The 13937-nt window shown below is 40.7% G+C and overlaps 1 long non-coding RNA gene across 1 annotated transcript in view; it reads left to right on the top strand.

Annotated features, from left to right (window-relative positions):
* Positions 1–13937, top strand: part of LOC126940610 (uncharacterized) — a 135440-nt gene that overhangs the window by 108098 nt on the left and 13405 nt on the right. The window lies entirely within an intron of this gene.

Below are 13937 nucleotides of genomic sequence, written 5' to 3' on the forward strand. Positions count from 1 at the left end.
AGATGCTTAGTCTAATAGTTTTGACCATCAGCAAAACTGCTCCAAGAGTTATCCTAGATTCTACCTTTCTATTTCATTTCCTTAACTGTCCTAGAAACAATTCTGTTCCAGTTCATTCTTTCTTTCTTTTTGGGTTCAGAGTTTTCTTGTCTCTAAGTAAACCATCAGGTTACACAGTGTTTGTAGTTCCGAATGTCACGGGCGGTTATGAGGGGCAGTTTAAGCGTGCCACCAGCAGCGAGACTGTGAATTTTACATGATAGTGACAGAAGTGACCAGTCAAGTCCATGTGCAAATGTAGAAGCTTACAAAGGAGAGGGGTCAGTCCTAAGTGATCACTGGCACTCTGAAACCAAAACTTTTCATTCACCTTTTTATTTTTTTGAATAACTATTTTATCTTACATGTTCATCAAATATATACCTATCTGGGGAAAATGCTCCCTTTGAAAATGATAACTTTTGGTTATGCATGTTAAACTACTTGTTTCAAAATTAATTAATTTGATTGTTTGTTTTGAGACAGGGTGTTGCTCTGTTGCTCAGGCTGGAGTACAGTGACACTGTCACTACTCACTGTGGCCTCCAGGGACCAAGTGGTCCTCCCACCTCAGCCTCCTGAGTAGCTGGGACCATAGGCACACACCAGCATGCCTGGCTAACTTAAAAAAAAAGGGGTTTTTTTGTTGTTGTTGAGTTGTTTGTTTGTTTTGTTTTGTTTTTCGTTTTTTGTTTTTTTGTAGAGACAAGGTTGCCCAGGCTCTATGTTGCCCAGGCTGGTCTTAAACTCCTGGGCTCAAGTGATCCCCCTGCCTCAGCCTCGCAGTGTGCTGAGATTACAGGCATGAGCCACCACACATGGCCAAAGGCATTCTATTATTCTACAATTTACTTTCTTATTTTTTTGTTGTTGAGTAAAATTGAGAAAGACTGAGGAAAATATGGGGCAGCAATGAGAGAAGGAAGTGAACAAGAGCAAGAAGGTTGTTTACATTTTGGCCAGTATTTCACTGGACCCCAATTTGAGCAAAAAATGAAAGACATCAGACTTCCTTACCTGTTGTCACCCATGCTCAGTGAAAAGGCATAAAAATAACCTTCAACAACCTTATGCCTATTGAAGTAAGAACCCTGTAGTGTAGTCATTTAATTGCATTTGTATTAGATGTGATTAAATATTTTGGTTGTATGTATTCATCACAATGACTGGACCTTAGAAATAAATAATTCAGGCCAAGAAATACATGGAACATTAAGGAAGTTATTAGGAGCAAGGAATTACCTACAAGCTAGAAGTGAATCCAAAGCAGCGTCAGAGGTGGGTCACATTGGAAAGACCAAATGTTAGAAAGACAAGGAGATTTTGGTGATGAGGCCACCCTATCCAGAGAGATGCTGCTGCAGGGTTGATCAGGGCTGCAAAGCATGGATCAAAGATGAAGAACAAGTATTAACAGCCTCTACTTATGCTTTCGAAGGATTATTTTAGGAGGATGAAGTTAGGAGAATTTTTAACCTTCCCGTGTGTACTAAATGGGACCTCACTGTGTTAGTTTCTGGGGGCTGCCATAACAGTACCACAAACTGGGTGGCTTAAAGAAAAGAAATTTATTCTTTCACAGCTCTGTAGAGAAGTCCAAAATCAAGGTGTTGGCAGGGCTGGTTCCTTCTGAAGTTGTGAGGGGGTCAGTGCCAGGCTCCCTCCAGCTTACAGTGTTGCTGTCATCCTCGGCGTTCCCTGGTTTGGGGACACCTCACCCTGATTGCTGCCTTCACCCTCACAGGGCATGCTCCCCAAGTGCATGGATGCCTGGTTCAAGTGCCCCTTCTTTCAAAGGACAGCAGGCGATGGATTAGGGCCCACTCTAATGACCTTGTCTTGACCTGTTCATCTGCAAATACCCTATTTCCAAATAAAGGCACATTCAAAGGGGCTAAGGGTTAGGACTTTCACATTATTTGGGGAAACACCATTCAAGCCATAACGGGTGGTGACTGGTAATGACACTAAGTTTTCTTGCCTAGTAAATAGTCTGCATTCTAAAGGCCTTGGTACTGCTTAAAAAAGAAGTAGTTTAGTGTTTCATGAGCTTTCGAATACCCTTGCTATCCCCTAGACCTGTTTGCACACAGGAGCTTTTAATATGTATTCCTACCAACTGGTTACCCTCTCAATGACCTTGAATCTATCCTGAATTAATCACCTACATCATGGCACTGTAGAAGCCACAGCAGCCCAGAGGGCACTTCTTGTTGCCATGTTAAGACAGCACGTAGTGGCCACACTAATGTGAATTCTACCCCAAACAACACGGTCCCTCCGTTACAGCAGAAAGGAAACTGAATAACTCCCAGATGCCACCTGGGAATTATTTTTATTGTTACTAAACCATCTTCATCCCTTCGGAAGAATGCAGTGCAATCACATGCAGTTCACATACATGATCTCATACTATCCCCACTACATCTCTGAGATGTATAGTTACTCCCCCTTTTGTAGAGCAAACAGACTAACAGGGGTTAAGTAATCTACCAAAGGGCATATTGTCAATGAACAGAAGATTCAGGATTAAAGCCCAGAGCTGACAGACTCTAATGCTAATAATATAATCCATATGAACATTTCTTTAGAAGGCAAACAGTATCATAGGCTTCCACGGAAAGCAGCAGAGGCATGCTTTGTTCAAGTCCATCCCTTGGACCCATTCCCCAGCAGCAACCTCAGAGACTTCTTATGGCATTTTTCTCACATATTTATCTCCATATTTCTGGATTATATGTTTGTATTGCTTATTCTTGATTTCTTAATTGTAGACGTCATTTATTCAGACCTTAGTGGAGACTATAAAGCTATGGTGTTCTTTCATGTTCTTTCCTACTCCCGTCTTTCCCAAAGTAGGTACATCACTGGCTTTTGTTAAGTGAATGCCCAGTGTTTACCTTATTTTTAACGTAGAAGTATTGTTCATGGCTGAGCCCAGGGTAAACGATGACATTTCCATTCTTGGGAAACTGTTTGTTTTACCTAAAGTTTTTAATGGTCTTGTTTTGTGAGAGTTGATGTTGTTCAGCCCTCGGTTTTCTATAGTCCTATCACAAATTCTTTCCAAATTCTGCATCCGTATTAGTAAACACCTTTAAATAGTATGTCCTGCAAGGTTGAATACATCAGAGACTTTATCAGCTCAATTTCTTCTTGCAGTCAGGCCTGGGGGGGGGCCTCTGTCCCCTTACTGCATGGTGGTCATCATCACATTTCATGTCACCTCTCTGCCACGGATCTCCCATTGTCCACATCCCATGTCTTTTCTTGCTGGATTTCCTTTCTTGTTTTGGTAAGTTATGCCTTCTAATAGGCTGTACAACCCTAGAGTGACAGTTTAGCTAAGTATTGAAATCTAGGTAAAAACTAATTTTCCCTTGTGATTTTATCTCCAACACATGATGTTGCTTTTGAGCAATCCATACTGTTTGTGTTTTACACCTTACTGAGGGATACTTGATATGCAAGAAACTGTACACATATACCATATACAATTTGATACAGTTTGACAAATATATATATCCATGAAATTATCATCACAATCAAGATAACAAACATATCCATCACCCTTAAAAGTTCCCTTCCCTTCTTTGCAAACCCTCTGTCTTACCTCTCTCCACCTACAAACAACCACTAATCTGCTTTTTGTCACTATGGAATGGTTTGCATTTACTAGAATTTTGTATACATGGGATTTTATAGTGTGTGCTTTTTCTTGTCTGGCTCTTTTCACTTAGCATAATGATTGTAAGAGTTATCCATATATAGCATGCATCAATAAGCCATTCCTTTTATTGGTGAGTATTCCGCTGTAGGGAGAGACAGTTGTTTATCCATAAGTAATGTCGTCCTTCAATCAACCAGCTACATCTCCAGTGCTGAGTCATCACAGGGGGCTAGTGGCGATCATCTTGATCAGTATGACAAATAGTAGTGCCATCATCGCAAAATGTTCTAATGAGCAATACTCTAACGTTCTATAGTTTTAGCTCTCACATTTAGGCATTTTGAATTAATTTTGGTATGTGACATGAGGTAAGTGTTAGTATTTTTTTGCGTATTGTTACTCATTGTTCTAGTATCATTTTTTGAAAAGATTATTCTTTACCCGTTAAATTGCCATGGCACCTTTGTCAAAAATCGATTGACTGTATATATGTGGTTTTACTTCTGGACTCTTTATTCTTTTACATTGATCTATTGATCTATATTTATGTCAATACCACACAATCTTAGTTACTGTATAAGTCCTAAAAACAGGTAGTGTAAATACTCCAACTTCGTTAGTGTTTTTCAAAGTTGTTTTGGCTCTTTTATGTACTTTGCATTTCCATATATATTTTTGAATAAGTTTGTCAACGTCTACAAAAAAATAAAAGTCTTCTGCAGTTTTAATTGAGGCCTTATGGAATCTATAGATGAATTTTGGGAGAACCAATATCTTAACAGCATTGAGTCATCAATCCTTCAACATGTTCTATAATTTCCACTTATTTAAATCTTCTTTAGTTTCCCTTAGTCATGTTTTTCAGTTTTCAGTGCAAAGATCTCATACATCTTTTGTCATATTTATCCCAAACTATTTTAGTTTTGGATTCTTGCCATAGACATCCTGTCATGTGCAGATAAAGACATTTTTATTTCTTCCTTTCTAATCTGATGTCTTTTTTTTCTTATCTTATTGCACTGGCTACAACAGCAGTCCCCAACCTTTTTGGCACCAGGGACCAGTTTCATGGGAGACAAACTTTCCATGGACAGGGGTCGGGGAAGATGCTTTCAGGATGATTCAAGTGCATTACATTTATTGTGTGCTTTATTTCTATTATTATTACACTGTAATATATAAATGAAATAATTATACAACTCACTAGAATGTAGAATCAGTGGGAGCTCTGAGCTCATTTTCCTGCAACTGAATGGTCCTCTCTGGGGGTGATGGGAGACAGTGACAGATCATCAGGCATTAGATTCTCATAAGGAGCCACAACCAAGATCCCTCATGTGTGCAATTCACAATAGGCTCCACGCACCTATGAGAATCTAACGCCATCGCTGATCTGACAGGAGGCAGAGCTCAGGCAGTGATGTCGACATTGGGGAGCAGCTGTAAATACAGATGAAGCTTTGCTGGCTCCCACCTCCTGCTGGGTGGCCTCGTTCCTAACAGGCCACAGACAGGGACAGGTACCAGTCAATGGCTGGGCAGGGAGCTGCGATTCCCAGGCTAGAAGCTCCAGTGCAGTGTTGGAATGAAATGGTGAGACCTGGCATTCTTGTCTAATTCTTGATCTTAGGAAAGCTTTCAGTCTTTCATGTCAAGAATGGCATTAGCTATAGTCTATGCTCTTTTGATTCCTAACTTTTTATATGTAACCTATTTTTTGTTTAGTTTGCTTTTTTAAAAATCTGATCTGTAGTTTTTCTATGCAAACTATTTTGTTGTCTGTTTTTCTTTTCTCTTTTTATTACTGGTTTTTGAAGTTGCATGATGATGTGTATTGATTTTTTGATTTCCTGTGCTGGGAAGTTGGTGTACTCTTTCCATCTTGAAAGTCATATCCTTCAATTCTTAGAAATTTCATGAACTGTTTCTTTAAAATTTTCTCCATTTTTCTCTGGTCTTCTTTATGGAATTCCTATTAGAGATCACATCTTTTGCATCATCTTTTGATTTTTATATTGTTTCTCTCCTTTCTCTCTCTCTTGCTCTTTTGGTTCTGTTTTCTTGGATAGTTTCTCACATTTATCTTTCACTTATTTCATTGATTTGTTTTTTTTCAACAATCATATTTTTACCTTCCAGGACATATTTTGTTCTCTGAGGGTTTTTTTTTTTTTTAAATATCTTTTTGGTTTAAATACTGTGCTGGTTTCATTCATGAATTGTAACATCCTCTGAGATTTTATGTAAATGCCTCTACTTGTCCCGAATGGCTTTGGCTCCTGAATCCCTTTGCGTGTTAATTTTGGACTTGGCCTTTCACGTAGGGGCTGTCCTCTAATGTCTGTTTATTCTTTTTATCTGTTAGTACTTTTAAATGAGGCACAAAAAAGCTGACTGGAAGCTTTGGGAGGGGCTGTATGATACCTGGCAGGTTTACTGCAGCCTGAAACTTGAATGTTTCATTGCAGGAATATCCAGATGTCAGACATGTGTAGTTTTGGGGATTTCTCCTCTTCTTGAATCCTTTCGTTTCTCTAGAGAAAAATTTTGCCATCACCTACGGGCGTTCTTGCAACTGCACAGAAGGGGACGGAGGGACCCCCAGTTCAGGACATAAGCTCTCATGTAACAGGTCTCTTTTCAGGGCAGCTCTTCTCCCCTCCCATCTGCTACACTTGCTGTCTCCTCCTCTACTGCCTCTCTCGTTCCATTTTCTGTAAATGAATCTGCTGCGTTGGAGGAGGGGTCGCTGCTGGTGTGCTGGGGAGGGGAAGGGACTTCCAAGTCCGGCATCTCTCCCGTGGACTTCAGACTCCTTTTAGTTCTATCATTTCAGACACTGTACTTTCAGTTTCCAGGTCCTTTCTGGTTCTGTAGTAAGATTGGCATATCATATCACTCACTTTAGGCATTGCATTAGCTTCTCTTTATTTCTGATCTCCAAAAAATTTACTGCTGTTCATAAGCCAGTAGAGCCTCCTCTCCTTTTTGATATTATCTAATTTTCATGTTAGTGGGGTTACAAGAAAGAAAAAAAATAAAACACGTGCTGAAATCTCCAAGTTTAACCAGGAGTCCCCCACACTGCAGTCATCACCTGAATGGCTTTCCTTGGCGATGCTGCCCCCATATCAGAAACCTAGAGAAGGTCTCAGGAGGTTTTGCTTCCCTGGCTTGTAGGCCATCTTAAGGTTTTGCATTGCTAATCATATCAGAATTTTCTCTTTTATTAGGTCTTGGACATTCACTGTTTCATCTCACAAAATCCTCTCCTTTTTTTTCCTTTGTCTCCCTGTGTCCTTGAGCCTTATGGAAAACCAGAGCCAGCTTCAGTTCCTCAACCTTTCTTCTCTAAACACCAAGTTCCACCATTGACAGAACACTGAGGTTCGTGCACAGTCACATGGGCACAAGTAAGGCGAGCTCAGAGGCTGGAGTGGAGTTCCATACGAAGCACAGGAGGTTATCCTGGCTCCTCAGGAGACACGTGAAGACGATGCGATGAGAGGTCCTTTAGGCATGGAAAGTGTTTGCATCTGCTGAATCCCCATCCATCTCGCATCTCCATCTCTAAATATGCAGTTTCGGATATCTGTGAATACCCCCTATGAAGTGCCTGGTTGGCAGGGGGCTGGGGTGTGCAGCTCTGTGTCCAAATATGAAATGCCCCAATGCCAGTTGCAATTGTTTTGATTTTGATGTTAGGGTCTAATGTTAGCTGTGACCCTCTCCTTTCCCTTTTCAACTTGAAGAGACTGTCTTCATTTGAAATAGGGAAAGGAAAGGGAGTGTAACTCTCATAGGAGTGACAGGAGCCACCCCACACTGAAGCTGCCGCAGAACCTTGAAATGGAAACATTTCTGCAAAGGTTATTCTTAGAAATAGGAACCACGGTGATAAATACCACCACCACCACCAACAGCCCCGACACTGAGGCCAATCACCAGGCACACTCCGGCAGACAGGGGAACACAGCCCACAGAGGGATGCCAGTCCCTACAGACGACGAGATGATCTCAGTGCTATTACGTAAGCGGTAACTTAGGGTAATTATTCTACCTAGTCTGCGAACATGGAATTTTATCTAATGGCCAGAGATGTCCAAAGAATTGCCACAGAAAGCCTTTCACAGAATTATTAAGTGATTCATGGGCCCTATTCAGAAATGTCCAGAAATAGAAAACGCACGTGGTATTTATAAAAGGGTTAATTCATTAATCTCTTCTCTATCACAGAAAAAGTAGGCTATTGCTGGGACCAGAGGTCCCCAAAATAAAGTCAATGAAACTATTTTGGTCCAAAATTTAGAGACGTTCTTTGAACATATAAGCGAAATGGACTCAGGGATCTACAAATCAAACAAATACTCAAAAAAAAAAAAAAAAAAAAGCATTTTATGGCAGACCATTGTATAAGCGTCAGAATTTGGATAAAGAATAAATAAGGAAAAATTTTTTTCATCTCAAAATACACATACATAGCTATACTTAAATATAACTGTGTCCCTCTTCTCACTGGTACATAACATATACAAAAAAGACAAAATGGAATTATGGCTGGTATTGGGACTATTTAAATGATTCCTGTATAATCTGGAAAATGTGTATGATGTAGCATTTATAGAGCACAAATGTACAATTGTGTGATGTGTCTTCCACTATTACACCAAAAGCACAAAACACTACAACACAAAACAGTTTGGTTCAGCTTTTAAAATAAAAGGAGGAATTTAATTAAGCAAACAGACAAAAAATCCTTTTAAATATAAGTTGGAAAAATCTTTCTAAAATTATTTTTATAGACACAATATCCTGCAGAGTTTTTTAGTTTGAAGTAGAGGAAACCCAGTGGTTCAATGAGAAATGGATTTGATGAAACATTGGCTCTGGCAGCCTTAGGAGCTAGCTTGCCAACTCGGTGTTGAAAAAGTTGATGACAAAAGGTTCCTGAAATCAAATTTTCCTCTTTGGACTCCTTCTAGAATGCCTCCAAATCTGATTTTCATAAAATGAATTCAGGAAGCCAAATCTGTCTTTATCCTATGTTATTATGTGAGAGAATTTTCCATGACCTCAAAGGGAGAACACACGTTTTGGTGAGTTTGTGAGTGAAAATCTTATTATAATTTATTTCCAAGAAAAAAAGATGAATGATCCAGAACGTGCTCACACTCACATGTTTACCTGTGAAATGCGTCCTGCCAACACAGAAGCGGGACGCTCAGCTGGACCAGGGGGTCTCAGGCCACACACTGAGTTCACCCATGTGTGGAGCAAGTGTGTTCAGAGACAGCATCCCTAAAGAATCTCTCACCTCACTCAACAAGTAAACAGGACCTATGGATCCAAAGTTCTAGTACACAGAAACATGACATTTTGAATCATCTGAGAAATTCAGTTTCCTTTTAATAAAATAAGGAAAAAATGAAAAACTTTTTTTATACATTTAAAAAGAGCATAGGCTGGACACAGTGGCTCATGCCTGTAATGGTAGCACTTTGGGAGACTGAGGCAGGCAGATTGCCTGAGCTCAGGAGTTAGAATCCAGCCTGGGCAACATGGTGAAACCCAGTCTCTACTAAAATACAAAAATTAGCCAGTCATGGTGGCAGGCGCCTGTAATCCCAGCTACTCAGGATGCTGAGGCACGAGAATTGCTTGAACCCAGGAGGAGGAGGTTGCAGTGAGCCAAGATTGTGCCACTGTACTCCAACCTGGGTGACAAAGAGAAACTCTGTCTCAAAATAAATAAAAAAGAAGAAAGAGAGAGAAAAGAAAGAAAAAGGAAGAAAGAAAGAAAGGAAGAAAGAAAAGAGAGAGAGAAAGGGAGAGAAAGAAAAGAAGGAAGGAGGGAGGGAGGGAAGGAAGGAGGGAGGGAGGGAAGGAAGGAAGGGAGGGAGGGAGGGAGGGAGGGAGGGAGGGAGGAAGGAAGGAAGGGATGAAGGAAGGCTGTTCAACACCAGCAAAAGTTACAAGAGGAAAAATTAAATAATTGTCCACACCATGCATGTAAACTCACACTGATTGAATGGCAACATTTGGTTTGAATATTTGAATATTTTTTCAGCTTTTCTTAAGGCATACTCATGTATCAGAATTACCTAGGATGTTTCCAAAAAGTGTGGATTTCTGAGTCCCACCCAATAGTAGATAACCATATTAAACACCCCGTCATCTGGGGGTGGGTGTATCTCAGAAATCTTCATTATAACAAACCATCCAACTAACTGCTTTGCATATGAAACTTTAGAACCACTGTGTTCAGATAAGGCCTTCACTTCTTTCCTAACATATTAACTAATGAAATGAAAAAAAAAAAAAAAATCACACCTGAATTTCCCTAGTGTATAAATTTCTTCCTATGCAGACACTGAGTCATTCCAAACTCTGGAAGTTGAGTTAATTATTTCAACATACCAAAAAAAAAAAAAAAAAAAAAAAAATTAGGCCAGGCACAGTGGCTCCCTTCTGTAATCCCAGCACTTTGGGAGGCCAAGATGGGCGGATCAGCTGAGGCCAGGAGTTCGAGTCCAGCCTGGCCAACATGGCGAAAACCCATCTGTACTAAAAATACAAAAAAAAAAAAAAATTAGCCGGGCATGGTGGCAGGCACCTGTAATCCTAGCTACTCAGGAGGCTGACACAAGAGAATCTCTTGAACCCAAGAGGTGGAGGTTGCAGTGAGTCAAAATTGCACCACTGTACTCCAGCCTGGGCAACAGAGTGAGAATCCATCTCAAAAAAAAAAAAAAAAAAGATTTTTACAAAATTGACTTTAAGACCTCAGAGCTGTGTTATGACCACTTGAAATTTGGCTGCTACTGAGGAACTGAGTGTTTAATTAAAATAAATGTAAATAACCACATGGGGCTAGTGGCAGCCGTGTGGGGTAGTGCAGACATTGATCATTTCTATCATCACAGAGAGTCCCATCGACAGCCTTGTCTTAGACAATAAACTGCAGTGCCCAGTGCTGCCCGGCTGATTTTGAGAGTGCCTGGATATGTGTGGAAGTCCCTCAGCTTTTTTGCAGGAAACCTGCTTGAGTAAAACGAGGGATTACTCACTTACATTGTATTTTATTTACACATGAGACAAGCTATTTTGTATACTGCATTGTGTTTATGGACGAGACATTGTAATCAGAAGGTTTATAGATAAAACGGAAATATTCCTATTCAATTGTATTTTTCAGTTCTAGCGTTCTCATGTGTTTTCTTTCCAATTGTTTTTGCTTCTCTATTGATATTTCCTATTGGTCCCACAATACTTTTACGTTTTCACTTAAATCTTTTAACCTATGTATAATGGTTGTGTTGAAGTCCATCGTCTTCATTTCCAGTCAGTTTCTTTTGACTGATTTTTCTCCTTACATTTTTCTCACATTTCCTTGCTTCTTTATATATCTGGCAAGTTTTTATTACATGCTGGACATAGTGGATGGCAGCCTGTTGAACGTCTGGGTTTCGTTGTCCTCATCTGAAGAGCATTGAAGTTAATGGTGGCAGGCAGTTGATTTACACGCAGATCGACTTGATCCTCTTAAGGCTTGATTTTAAGCTTAGTTAGTGAACGCCTGGAGTAGTCTTCACTCTGGAGCTGGAGTCACCTTATTCCTAAATCACGTCCGCTCCAGGATATTAACTGAGTGCTTGGTGTGTTCAACGAGGTCTCTCCATACCGATTTGTTGGTCCTCATTGTCTTCCAGCTCCGTGTCAGTTCTGGAATTTCTACTCAGCTCATCTCCTTGGTAGTTGATCTTTGCCTGCTGTTTCGGAGTCTTGCCTTAGCAGGTAGAGCTTAGTATTCAAAGATGCCAGCGGGCCTCCCTGTGGATTTCCGAAGCTTCTCCTCTGAGCCATCAGCCTGTGCTCTCCTGCAGCTCTACCGCGTCTCCTACACTTCTCGACCTAGCGGGACAGCCTTGTCCTGCCTGGGCTCCTCTGGGCTCTGCTTTGGGACGGCTCGTGGCAGGACGCTGGGCAATCTTGGGGCTCACCTCTGTTATGGCCCTTCTTTCAGGGAGCACAGGCCTGCACTCTTATTGTCAAGTGTCTGAAAACACTCTTTTCATACACTTTGTCCAACTTTATAGATTTTTAACAGCAGAAGGTCTAGTTAGATACCAGTTTCATCATGATCAGAAGTGGAAATGCACATGGAAATTAACTGTCACAGCTAAAAGAACAGTGAGAATTTTCAAACAGTTTAAACGGTAGATCTCCTACTAAAAGAAATTTGCCTAAGAGGACACAGTCCAAATAAGTCAAATATACTCAAGTCGAGACAGTTTTCAGAATTTAACAGAACAGTAACTTGTTACATAATTTCATCAAGTTCTGGACACATGTCCACTATCCATTTAAACACGAAATCAGAAGGACCCCGTCCTCGCACGAATATGGTCCATGGGACTAGAAAGCAAGAACCATTGGTTCTTCTGGATCCAGGGCACCTGCTTGTATAACTTAGGCTGACACTTTGCTCCCTGACTGTGTGCCAAGGTACCCTGGGACCTCACAGCAAGCTCACAGGGGTGCCTACATTGATATTTTCAGCGTTCAAGGAAAACAGTGATAACTGTCATCTGTGGACACTGCACAAACTAGTAGCCCAATGTGGTCCACGGTTCCACATGACATAGGGCCACAATGCTCATGGCAGCAGCCTTGTCTCTGTGAATCTGGGTTTTTGACAGTTGCTGTGGTGTAAAAGCATGTACTCCACAAAAATCAAAGTAGAACGTGAAATGAAGGTGGCAGCGGCAAAATCTGCTTCCATGGCAGGCACACACAGGCCATTAGTAAGAAATAATGATTATTGAAGCATGTAATTACAATCTCACTCTTCTGTCTCTCTTTTTGGAATTCTTTGAGGCGGGGGGAAAGAGGGTTATTTACCATGCAGTTTCCCACGATCTGGGTTGCAGATTGCATCGGTGGTGTCCTTTATCACTCCCTCTGCCGTGAGTTTTCTGGGAACTGACGGTTGGCCTCAGAGTCCTGATACTGTTCAGGTTTGATTCGAGGGTGAAAGGGAAGCAGCGCGACTTCCGGGAGTTGGCGCCATTGAGGGTTAATGTGTGAATCCATTTGTTAATTAGGAGATGCGAAATGCTTTTTCAAATTCTATCATTACTATAATGTATCAGCTATAATACTTCTACAAAGGAAAAAATATGCCTTCTTGACTGTTAGGTTACCCAGTGGTAGAGTTAGTACAGAAAGCCAGAATGCACATCTTTCCCTTTATTTGCCAGTTTTCAAAATAGCGAGTTGGTTCCTTATATGCACTTTGTTTTGTGCATTTAGAAACATTATCCTGAGAAGGGGTTCAAAGGCTTCACCAGAGTGTCAAAGGGGCTAATAGTGTCAATGGAACTCCCGTTTCAGACTATTCCAAGAGTCACAGAGGTCAATTTGACATCTTGGGCTTACAACAAGGATGTTAATTTTAAGCTATGACCTGATTTAAGATTAAGTAAATCAAATTTGCCCTTGGGTTTTTACCAGTGTCAACACTCCCAGAGTCCACTGCTGTTCAACCTCTTCTCTTCTAAGACCCAGTGGATCTCCAAAGTGATTCCAACCAATCACCACTTCCTTTGTCTCCACAGCTCTCAATCTTTGCATCTTGGTGGTTGGTGAAATTCCACCTTAGTTGCACTGTGATCTACACCATATGTAGACCCTACAGTGGTAGCTGTGGTATAGGGGGCACCAATTTGAAGTCAGATGATCTAATTCAAACGTTGACTATGCTACTTACTAGCTTTGTAAACATAAAGCACATTGCTTCATGTTTTTGAGCTGGTTTCTTCAAATAGAAAATGGTAAAAATGACATATAACTTGAAGAACTGTTTTGAGAACTAAAGAAGGAAATATTCTTGAAAGACTGAGACATTAGAGGTTCTCAGCAAATATTTGTTAAATCTGATTCTCAGTTCCCAAATGCAGGGGATTTGTTCATTAGATCTTTGGTATTGGCCATAGTAGTAAAAGAAAAATAATTATTGCACTGTGAGATAGTTCCAATTTAGGGTTATAAGCAATAACACATTCCCATCCCTTTCAGCAAACTCTCTCTCTCCCTCCCTCTCTCTCCCTCCCTCTCTCTCCTTCATCTCTCTCCCTCCCTCTCTCTCCTTCCTTCCTTTTTTTCTCTTCCCTTCTCTTGTTCTTATTCTCTCTCTCTGACTCTTCATCTGTGTCTCTGTCTCTGTCTC

Source organism: Macaca thibetana, chromosome 17, assembly GCF_024542745.1.
Source record: "Macaca thibetana thibetana isolate TM-01 chromosome 17, ASM2454274v1, whole genome shotgun sequence".
Lineage (NCBI taxonomy): Eukaryota > Metazoa > Chordata > Mammalia > Primates > Cercopithecidae > Macaca > Macaca thibetana.